This window comes from Rhinatrema bivittatum, chromosome 1, assembly GCF_901001135.1.
Source record: "Rhinatrema bivittatum chromosome 1, aRhiBiv1.1, whole genome shotgun sequence".
NCBI classification, from domain to species: domain Eukaryota; kingdom Metazoa; phylum Chordata; class Amphibia; order Gymnophiona; family Rhinatrematidae; genus Rhinatrema; species Rhinatrema bivittatum.
Window position 1 is genome coordinate 224,947,470 of NC_042615.1, and position 12,498 is coordinate 224,959,967.

The following is a 12,498-nucleotide window of genomic DNA, read 5'->3' on the forward strand; positions in this document are numbered from 1 at the left end:
AGGGGCCAGAGCTAAAAGAGGGAGGGTCCAATTACAGACTCTCGGAGGAGCCGTAGCCAGTGGAAGTGGAGGAGCTGGTGGTACCTAAGAGGAACCAGGAAGTGTAAGGTGACCCTATGGAGGCAGGAGCCCTCCTACGGTACAGTGTTACTATGAGTACTGTGTACTTTCAGATTTAAACCCTGCAGAAGCAGGCAGTGATATTAACTGAACTGCAAGTGTGGGTACAAAACCCTGAATGTGGAAAAAGTGCTAATATTTTACTATCTTAGACACTATGGACTTTGGAAGTTAAAAGCTGAGGACCGTGTGAAGTGGAAGTGTCTATAATCTGAACTGCCATTCAGATTATAGACACCATATGTATGTCATAAAATTAAAGTTAAAAAAAAAAACCTCACAGGATAGAGTAGTTATGTTTGGGTTTTCCAAGCAAAGAGTGGGAAGCATCACATGCAGCTATGACTCTAGAACTGGGGAGATGCTGACTCTTGAGCTGTAAGGGCCGAGGATATGCAGGTGCCAGAGTGTCTTATGTGGACTGTGCAGCATGGGACTGGCTCTGGCTGGAATCTGTGAGTACCAGGAGAAGTGCTGCAAGGGATGATGAGGCAGGAGCAGTTCCATAAAAAAAAAAAAAAAAAGAGCAGTACCCGGGCTCAGGGAGGGCAGAGCAAGAAAGTGATCCAAGCCTGAGGAGGAGAGAAATCACAAATTGATAGGTGAGCTGAGTCTGTCAATGAAGGGAAGCTTAAAGTGCTGAGAAAGGGTGCTGGGTGGAAAGCAGTGAAGAGATAACTGAATTAAGTCTGTAGAGGAAGGGATCTGTTGAGAAGGGAACAGAAGGATGGGTCAAAGGGAAATGGGGAGCAGAGAAAGCTAAGAGATAGTAGGGACTGCAGTAAGTAGAGAGGGTTAAACCCTCTGACCCCAAATATAAGTCAAAGTATATCCATACAGGACAAGGAGAATTTAAAAAGTGCATAAACCCAGAAACATATTAACATAAAATGACGGCAGAAAAGGACCAAATGATCCATCAGTCTGCCCAGCAAGCTTATGCCAGTATCTGCTGCACTGATCAGGTTACCCCCTTGCTTATTAGTTTTCCAGACCATAAATGTCAGGGCCCTTGGATGCTGTTTGAATCCAATTTCCTTTCATCCTTCCCGAGGAAGCAGAGATCAGTGTTGGAGTGGCAGCAAAATTATCAGGCTTAGGGGGCAATTTATCAAAGTGCTATATAATGAGATTTGTGCAATGTTCTCTCAACCTAGCTTGATGGACTCTCTACCTGGGTAACATCAAGCTAGGTTGAGCGAACATTGCACAAATCTCATCTTTGTGTGAATTTCCTCACTCCAGGGATTATCAAATCTTCACAAAAGAGCACTGTTCTGTTCGTACGTCTCACTTTGAATGTCAAAGTGCCCCTAACCTCCTACACTAATCCCTAAACCTCACCTCAAGTGACTAGGTAGGCCTCATATAGAGGTATAAATACCTACCTAGTATGAGGGTATTATGGCTAGGTTCTCTCTCTCCCTCCCTTCTCCCCCCCCCCCCCCCCCAGTGGCTTTAGAAGGGCACTGATAGCTAGGCTGGATAAATACAGGTCTACCCCCATGTTTGTTCCCCAAACCATAAAAGTCAGTTGCTCTCTGAATCCAATTCTCCTTTTCACACTGCCGTTGAAGTAGAGAGCAATAATGGAATTGCATTAACAGTATCAAGGCTTATTTGTAGGGGTAGCAACTGCCACACCTGCCAGTTATCCCCAAGCACTCTTTTTTTTTATTTCCATCCTCTAGCTTTTAGGGATCCAAGTGTTTTATCTCATGCCCCTTTGAATTCTTTCACTGTTTTCATCTTCACCACCTCCTCTGGAAGGGCATTCCAGGCATCTACCACTCTCTGTGTGAAGAAATATTTTCTGATATTGGTTCCGAGTCTTCCTCCCTGGAATTTCATTTCCTGACCCCTAGTTCCTTTGATTTCTTTCCAAAGGAAAAGGTTTGATGATTGTGCATCAATAAAACCTTTCAGGTATCTGAAGGTCTGTATCATATCACCTCCTCTCTTCTAGGGTATACATATTCAGATCCTTCAGCCTCTTCTCATAAGTCTTCCAATGCTGACCCCTCAGCATTTTGGTCACTGTTCTTTGGACTGCCTCTATTCTGTCTTTATTCTTTTTGAGATATGAGCACTAGTACTGAATGCAATACTCCGGGGACTGATGTGTTGCGCCTGGAGGTGGACCCTTGTTCTGGAGCAGTGTTGGTAGGCTCCCTGGTCGGACCCAGGAGCACCTGCCACCAGGAGGTGGAGCACAGGAGGAGACAGAGGCTAGCTGGAGCGTCACCACTGGAAGCCCGCGGTCCCCCCGGATGGAGCCCTTGGGGGCCCGGACCGCTTGGACTTAGGTGGGTCTTGCAGGGTCTCACAGAAAGGAAGTTCAATGGTGTGCCCACCAGGATCAAGGGTGCGCGGTCGACGTCTAGGCTGGAGGTCTGGAGGACCAGAAAAGGCCAGAACAGTGTCTGAGATGACAAGGCTAGGAGCAAGGCCAGAATCAAGGAGGCACAGTCAGTAGTAGCAGAGGTCAAGTTCCAAAGGTCAGTCCGAGAGTAGTCAGCCAAAGCAGAGGTCAAGTTCCAAAGGTCAGTCTGAGAGTAGTCAGCCAAAGCAGAGGTCAGGTTCCAGAGGTCAGACGTGGTCGAGTAGACAGGCAGAGGTCAGTATCCGGGCAGCGGTCAGCATAGTCACAGGCAGGCAGAGGTCAGCATCCGGGCAGTGATCAACATAGTCAAGAACAGGCAGAGGTCAGTACCAGAGAGTCAGTCCAAGAGGTACTACCTGGGGGAACATAGGAACAGATGGACGCTGGAACAGGAGGACAATGGAACAGAAGGACGCTGGAACAGGACTGGAATGAGACTGGAACAAGCGATGAGACATGGAGGCAACTAGTTCACACAGGGTGTTGACCCGATTGCCAAGGCAAGGAAATGCAGGCAGGCACTTCCTTTAGTACTGCGTTCAATCAGGGCACGCCAAGGAGCTAGGACCCACCCCTGGCCCTTTAAGGGACTGGGCGGTCCGCGCGCGCCCGCCTAGCGGCGGGGCCGATGCCACAGAGGATGCCGAGCCCCGCCATGAGGCCTGGTGCGCTGAGGAAGGCCCGGTGACTGCCACCGCGGGACACCGAGGCCTGGAGGAGCTTGTGGCTGCTGCTGGGGAGGCCGACCCGGAACCTGCAGAGGAGTTGGAAAGGTGAGCAGGCCCGTGCGCGGGCCGAGCGTGGATGGGGCACGCAACAGATGTAATAAGACCCACGGCAAAACAGGCGCTAGTTATGAGCGCGGGTTTTGATCAGCACATGCGGTTGAAGCTGCTGTTTCCGCAGGATGTAAAAAAACATAAATTATGCAAATGATTTGCGCACAGAAATCCACACACATACAGAAAAATGCGCGTACCTACGCACAGTAAAGGCCTATGTAATATGCGGCCGCATCCGTGCCCAAAACCCGCCGCCGATAATCCGCGTATAAAAGCGAGCGAGCTAACGGGTTTCCCTATTAAGTGAAAGTATAACCCTGGAAAGTATTTTTAATATTTCAAATAACCGTGCTGCAGAAAAAAAATTAAAAAAAAGAAAGTGCCAGTGGTCAGGTTAGGGAAACGGACGCTCAATTAACAAGTGTCCGTTTTCCTACCCTGGCTGTGCACAGGATCGGAAAACAGAGGCTCATAAAATTGAGCGTCCATTTTCCTAACCCATTGACAGCCACCTATCCTGGGCGCCCGCTGCCAAGGAGGCGCTAGGGACGCACCTTTGTCCCTAGCGCCTCCTTGGCAGTGCAACCCCTCTTTTAAATATTGAATCGTGCACCCAAGAGAGGTGCCTGGGTGTGTGTTAGGAAAGTGGAGCGCTCAACACTGAGCGCCCGTTTTCTGCGCTCATTCATTGCATCGGCCCCGGAGTGAACGATGGCAGATAAAGACCATAATGGTCCTTCTAGTTGCCCAGCAAGTTTTTTTAGGTTAGTGGCAACTCTCACTCCATGCGGGCTAACCCCAAGCAGAAATGTAAACTTTAGGTGTAATAGTAAAGTTACCCCATTTCTTCATTTCCATTCTCTAGCCAACAGGGATCCTCTGTGCTCGTCCCATGCCCTTTTGAATTCCATTGCCGTCCTTGCCTTCACCATCTCTTCCGGGAGCATTCACCGCCGTTCTGTGAAGAAATATTTCCTGAGCTGCTGCTGAGACTTTCCCCTTTGAGTTTTATACCACGGCAGATGTTCAGTTGCTGACGGCATGGCTCCAACCCCATGCTGTCATTGGCAAGATGCCCTGCGCGCACACGAAGAGTCAGGGTGTCGCTCGCCGACTCTCTGCGGCGGTGGAAATAGTTGGACACAGAAAAATACAATAAAACTGCAAATGACGAGAAACAGGCTGTGATTTGGAGAGAAAATAAAATGTACTTGATGCAATCCTGAAAAGAGTTGTGTAAATTCTAAAGCACCTGGGCTTCACGAGAGTTGGCATCTCAGGAAATTGCTGGCAGTTTGCATGAACCCCACAATGACATTTTTTAGGCCAGCTTGAGCTAAATGTCTAAACGTGATCCAGTTACGAGACGAAAACATAGGGAGGGCAATCTTCAAAGCCATTTGTGCAGGGGCTTACCAGTTTATCTGGCTTTGTCTGCAAATTGCCCACCCCGAATGTGGCTAAAAGTACTTGCAGTGGTCTCAGAACGCTTAAAATTTTTTTGTTGTATTTTGGGCAGGCAATCCAGGGGCCGTGCTTTGGGCAGAATTGGGAAAAGTACATGTGTGGCTTGCATTTTCAAATGTAGACACATGCCTGTCACCTTGCACAAAAGGCTGTCACCTTGCACAAAAGGCTGATGCGAGTGCCAGTAGCTACTTTGTACCTATGGCAGTTTTCAAAGGGAAAGTAAATTAATTCTTTCTCTTTAAACACTGATGCAAAGTCCCCTAGGTAAAAAGCTAATGCAGGCTTTGCACTAAAATGCACAGTGTGAAAATTGTCCCCAGAATGAATGGAAGGCAGAGCATGCAAATAACTGATTATTACTTAGGCAAAAAAAAAAAAACCCCAAAACACCTGCAGAAAGATTTAATTGAGATGCTTAGGGCTGCAATCTTTCAAGGAATTATCAAGAGAATACTCACTGGAAAACATTATTCACTAATTTTAGATTGCACACCTGATGTCAGTCACCAGGAACAGCTCACAGCAGTTGTCAGGTTTGTCACAATGTTTCTGGGAGTCGGGTTCAGTATCCCTGAACATTTCATTGAATTCCTAGACATGACCCGACACAACTAGAATAAATCTGAGTGAATCTTCGCTGCTCTTCCTGATCTGCTCACACCGGCATCCCAGCACTTTTCACCTGCCTTGCTTCACCCTCATCCACACTCTGCCAGGGCTCTGTGTACGTGTAGTGCTTTCATGAAACCCTGGCCAGATCTTCAGCGAAACCTATGTTTTTTCGTCCAATATCTGGAGAAAAACCAGAAAGCTAGGGTGTCAAGCATGGAGGTACCTTACTTTCAATATGTGTTTTTACAAAAGTGCATGCATATGTTTACATGTAGAATAAATTAGAACGTGCGAGTAATTGCCACAGATTACAAATGGAGGCCGGTATTTTATAAATATGCGCATATTTCACTTAGGAAAATACTTCAGCCTGCGGTTTTCAACACCAGATCACCCACACCTCCACTAGTAAACCCAGATCCTCCAGCATTTCACTCTGATCCCACCACTCACCACCACCACCACGTAACCCAGATCTCCCACCCAAAGACTACAAACAAAAGACCAGTGTGAATTCAATTCCCCGACTCAATTAGCAGGTGTAAAAGTGTGCGTACAAGTTTGGTAATGGCTGCACATATACCACTTACAAAATACTAAGGTGTGTGAACTTGCAAACCCTGTTCCGGAATGACCCCCTTCCCCCCATCCCCTAACCCCTCCTTTAGCATTTACGAGCGACGCTGTTACTGCAAGCACTTTGGCAAAATATATTTACAAGTTTACATGCTACTTACACGCATGACTTCCAGTTTTATGTGCTGAGACCTTTTGAAAATGAACCCCTAAATGCTGGTGTGCATCCCCCCCCCCCTCCACCTTGTCAACCATACATTAGACTATTGAAATCCAAAATGCCTGTGCCTTCAGTAGTTCAGGCAGAGATCTATAGAATTAGAGTATCTGATCATGTTGACATCTTTTTAAACTGGGAGGGGGTGTAAAGCCTCTCAGTCTGAATTGCTGCTTTAACACTGTTTCCGGAGAATCCGGATTTGGTAGCAAATAAAATTAACAAAACAATTGTGAAATATTTCTCATGTAATGATTCCTGTGATCAGTCACCTGCTATTAAATGGGATGCTTTTAAAGCAGCTCTTAGGAGAGGGATTATAAACTCTAGTGCAGGACAAAAGAAGTTAAGGAAATCCATTGCTATGTCCTGTAATTTCAGCAAAGTTTTCCTTATTCCAGTTGTTATCAATCAATGCATTTTTTAAGTTCCTGGTAAATCTTACTCCATTCTATGTCTGGGATTTACACATATTGGGCTGAATTTTCAAAGCCATTTACAGGCATAACCTCATGTCGTATGTGCATAAATATCTTTTAGAAAATAGCCTGGAGCAGAGTGCATGTAAGAATTTGCACATAAGCTGGTTACACATGTTCTTGTTTTATGCAAACTGGAGAGAGGCATTCTGGGGGGGATGGAGTTGAAGGGCAGAGTTGGAACTGAGTTGCATGGTTTTTGATTTTAAAAAGTATGCATTCAAGTTCACTCCCAAATTTATGCCTTCCAAAGATGAGGTGTAACTTTGTGCAAGTTAATCTGTGCGCATGCCAATCACCTGAGCATTTCGAAAGCAAATTTATGCACATAAGTTTGCTTTGAAAATGTTGGCTAAAGTCTGCTTGTACAGGTTACATGCAGATGTTAGCCCTAGCCCCACAGCTATAAATTTACCCTCCTGGATGGGGATTTTCAAACTGTCCACAGAAGTGCAAAATTGGTGGGTAATTTTTACTCATGGATTTTGCATTAGATCTTCAAAGGAGAAACTTTACCTTTGAAAATTGCCAAGGAGAAAGTACCTACACAATTTTGCATCTCCTTTTTTGCAGAGATACTTTCTCTGGATAAAGTTGCATGCATAATTTTGAAAATCTAAAAGTATGTGTTACTTGCAAGCCACTGTCAAACCCTGACACCAGGAATGCCTCCTTTCACCATAAGTAAAATTATGCACATATTGGCATTATGCTCATAATTTTACCCACATATAGGGTGAGCGATTTTCAAAGACCCCATTTCCGCAGACATGGCTTTGAAAAGTGCACTCACTACTATTTTAGAATAGCATCTTAGATTTTTCAGCATAGATTCTAATGACTTTTAATATGGCTTCCCTATATATTGTCAACTCACAAGATGCTGCCCTTGAAATTATTAAACAATGTTTTGGATACACACTGCAGGCCACACAAGATTCTGACATACTTCATACACATTTTGACCACTGTTGCATTAAAGAAAAATGTCTATGGTTGCAGGCCAATATTCAGGCCTAGATTTACATATACAGGCTTACTATGCCTGTGCTTAGGGTGGCAAAATTTGGGGAGTGGCAAACTTCCTGCTGCCCTGCAATTCTGCTCTGAACCTCTAAAGGTGCCCCTTCCACTTACCTCCCTTCCCAGACATTGGCTCCAGCGACTTGATCCTCCCAGTGCAGTCAGCATAGGAAGTAAGTCTCTGCTCAAAGACCCTGTCCCAGTTGAACTCTTTGGTTGAGGGATGGGGCCTGTGAATGGAGGTTTAGTTCCTGTGCTCACTGCACAAAGGATCACATTGCTAGAGTGGAGATCCAGGGGCATGACACTGGCACTGACCTGCAGTGGGAATTACACTGGCTGGCACCTGCAGATGTGTCACATGGCTGGGTATTTAAACCCTGGCTATGGAACACAATGGTGACTCAGCAACGGGTCAACACTCTGGAGAGTCTGAGTTGCTGCTTCCTTCATCTTCATCCCAGCCTTCATTTTCAGCCTTGCCTTCATCTTCAGCCCAGCCTTTGTCTTCACCTTGCCCTTGTCTTCAGCCTCACCTAGCCTTGCCTGGATTTCCTGCCTCATCTTCATCTCTCAGCCTTCCTGCCCTCAGACTGATTCCAGTAACTGACCATAGCCTGTGATCTGACCATCCTTGCTTGCCACCTGTCTTGACCTCAGTCCAACCACCAATCATACTCGCTTGCCGCCTGCCTCAACCACAGCCTGATATCGGAGCCATCCTTCAACGTAGACCTCAGAGACTGCCACCTAAGACCTGCCAGCCTCCAGAACCCAAAGGCTGAACTCAAGGGGAAAGGGGCTGGTACAGGCGAAGCTCCAGCTCAGTCTCTGCACTGTCTGCTCCTCCAGTTGGCAGTGAGGACCTACAAGGCCTTCCATGTAGGTTGTGCCAACCTCACCCCAACACAAAGGTCCACAAATCTAATAGTTTTCTGAGGCTATGGACTCTGTGGTTCATTCTTCACTCCAAGCAATACCAGGCTTGGCACAGCACCTATAGGAAAGGCAGCAGTTACTCAATTAAGTACTGTGGCCCTGGAAAAATTAGCTATCACAGCGGATGCGCTGAGGCAGAACCCCGCACCAACACCAATGATTCCTCCCCTCAGTTGCTGTCTTCCTCCCCCAGACCTTTACCGCAGCTACCACCACTCCCGTGATTTATGAGGGTTCCCAAACAATGCCACAGTTTCATTAATCAGTGCTGCATTTCCAACCACAGGCCACAATGTTCCCTGATGATTGTACTAAGGTCACCTACGTCTTCTCCCTCTTGGGTGGTACCGCATTAGCCTGGACCTCTCCCCTCTGGGAGCAAGAAGACCCCATGCTCCGGAACCTTGCAAGTTTTCTCCACAAATTCTGCCTTGTGTTTGACAAACCAGGAAGGGACACCGCTAGAGCAACTGACATGTTGCAGATTCGCCATGGTTCCCAGACCCTCTTGGAATATGCGATAGAATTCCAAATTCTCGCCTCCAAATTGAACTGGAGAGAAGACAGTCTCTCAGCCATCTTACTTCAAGGGCTGGCAGCTCAAGAACTTCCACCTCCTTGGATAACCTTATTGCTTTAGCCAAGCACTTCGACCAAAGGCTCCAAGAGAGATCTCATGAGCATAAAGGATGATGCTCCATCCCCTTAGCACCTAATTCCAGCACCCCCTCTCTCCATCCATGACTTGCTACTCCAAACCTAAAACCCAGGAGGAGCCCATGCAGATGGGACATAGCCAGTTGACCACTCAGGAAAAATCACACTGTAGACAACTGGGCCTATGACTATACTACGAAGGCCATGGACACCTGGTAGTTAAATGCCCTGAGAAACCAGGAAACTTCCATGCCTAGGGTTAACTGGGGAGATAGCCCTTGGCCGGACGTCTTCTGCTCCCCAACTTCTTGTCCCTGTATCCGTCACCAGAGGCAAAACCCCATCTCACAGGCATTCCTGGACTCCATGGCTGAAGGAAATTTCATTGATCAGGCCCTGGTGATGCACACAGTCTCCTTGGCTCAACTGCTTACTATTTCCTCCATCTATAGTACCCTCCCGGAACTCACAGAGAGCACTGTTCCACTCTGCTTCATTCTGAGACCGTCACACTCTATGTCCTACCCTGAGTGTTAAATCCAATTATCTTGGGTCTTCCTTGGCTTCAAAAGCATCAACCCATCATTGACTGATCTTCACTAGAATTGGCTTGATGGGGGCTATCTTGTTGTTCTACTTGCCTTGCCTCAGTCATTTCTTCAGCCCACATCACCATAGCTGCTACTCAGACGAGGCTACCACCACAATATGCAGAATATTTAGATGTATTCTCAAAAAAACAGGTTGAGATGCTGCCTCCCCATTGCTCCTATGTCTGCAAGATCAAGCTCCTTCCAAGGACCCTCCATGAGGTAGAATTACCCCCTCTCAGCGCCTGAAACCAAGGCTATGAGTGCATACATTCAAGAGAATCTTGCTAGAGGCTTCATCCATACATCCTCCTCACTTGCTTGAGCAGGTTTCTTCTTCACAGCAAAAAGGGACGGAGTACTCCAACCCTGGAATAGACTACAGAGCACTTAATGCTATTACTAAAATGGATCGCTAACCCTACTGTTGATATCCGAGCTGTTTGATTGACTACAGGGAGATGATGTCTTTAACAAATTAAATCTCCGGTGTATACAACCTCATCCGAATTAAGCCAAGAGATGAATGGAAGACTGTTTTCAATACGAGAGATGGACAATATGAATATTTAGTAATGCCTTTTGGCTTGTGCAGCACCTTAACAGTCTTCCAAAAAATGATGAACAACATCTTTCGGGACCGCTTATACTTCTCTGTAGTAGTATGCCTAGATAACATCCTTATTTTTTCCCAATCTCTGTCTGCTCATAGATTCCATGTGAAACAAGTACTCCAGCACCTATGCAAACACCATCTGTATGCCAAGTTGGAGAAATGTCTCTTCAAGCAAGAACAACTACTTTTCCTGGGCTACATCATCTCCAGTACAGGTCTAGGCATGAACCCCACAAAACAGAAGGCCATTCTATAATGGCCCCAGACGGTCAGCCTGTGAGCACTACAAAAGTTTCTCAGTTTCACCAATTACTATCGGCAATTGTTCCATGGATACTCCCCTCCACACCACTCACGACCTTAACTCAAAAAGGTGCACATACCAGAAACAGGACTTCAGAATCAGTTGAAGCCTAAGCTATTACCCAAGGACCCTGTCTCCAGCATCTGGACACCTCTTGTCCTTTTGTGCTCGAGGTAGATGCCTCTTCCCTTGGGTTTGAGCTGTTCTCAGTCAACACAGCACAGAATGAAAACTTCTTCCATGCTCATTCTTCTCCAGAAAGATCTCACCAGCAGAGAAGAATTATATACTTGGACACTGAGAACTTCTAGTAGTTAAACTCATCCTTGAGGAGTGTGGAGGCATCTCTTAGAAGTCTCTCAACACAAGATCGCCATCTATATGATCTATATGGATCCACAGGCCCAATGCCTTAATCCCAGGTAGGCTCGCTGGTCCCTCTTCTTTTCTCAATTTGACTTCAAGCTCTGCTACCGACTGGCAGAGAAGAACCTCCGAGCAGATGCATTATCCTGATCCTATTTGACTGAAGATACCATAGAAACCCCGCGACATATCATTGACCAGGCAAGGATCATCATTGCTTCTGCTACTACCATTCCTGCAGGGAAGACAGTCATCCCCAAGAGGCTCCAGGAGAAAGTGTTGATGTGGCACACGACTCTTGGTAGCAAGGAACCCTGGAATGACCAGAACTCATGAGCTCCTTCCGTGCCACTATTGGTGGCCTCACTTCAAGGAGGATATGAAGGACTACATGAGGTCCTGTTCAACCTGTGCACAAAAAAAGCTGATTGTGCCAGACCCTGAGGGCTGTTACAGTTGTTGCCAGCCCCCAGGGAACCCTGGAGCCACATATCCATGGATTTTATTGTGGATCATGCAGCTCTATTGTGATATGGGTTATTGTAGATAGGTTTTCTAAGATGGCTCACTTTGTGCCACTCGCTGGGCTCCCCTCTCCTGAACTAGTTTGCCTCTTTGTTCAACATGTATTTCATTTGTATGACTTGCTATCCCATATTCTGTCCGACAGAGGTGTTCAATTTACCACCCATTATTGGAAGGCCCTCTGACACAAGTCTGGCATCTCACTGCAGTTCACTATGGCCTATCATCCCCAGGACAATGGGCAAACCGAGATCAATCAGGTCCTCAAGACCTTTCTCAAGTTATATGTTAATCGAAGGCAAGATGATTGGGCCCTTCTTCTTCCTTGGGCAGAATTTTCCCACAACAACCATGTGAGCAGTGTGTCAGGTTCCTCCCTATTTCAGATTGTGTATGGGAAACACACGAGGATACCACTTTGCTACCTCTCACTGTGGACTCCCCCCCCCCCATGACTTGCCTCATGGCCAAGGAACTCCATAATCTCTGGACTCAGACAAACCAATTGATATCATAGGCAGCCTCTCGAGCCAAGATATTTGCAGACAGAAAACGTCGACCAGCACCACAATTCAAGGAGGGCTATCTGGTATGGCTGTCTGGTATTTGTCTTTGGGTCTCTTATCTTTGCCTGGCGCCACAATTCATTGGACTCTATCTAGTCCAACGACAGCTAGGCCCCATTTCGTACCAACTGAAACTTCCCAGTTCACTAAGGATCCACAACGTTTTCCATGTCTCATTACTGAAACCGTTGATCCTTTCCTGGCTCTCTAAGAAGCATCCCACACTCTCAGATGTGACAATGGAAGAAAACACACAGTTCAAAGTTGAGGAAA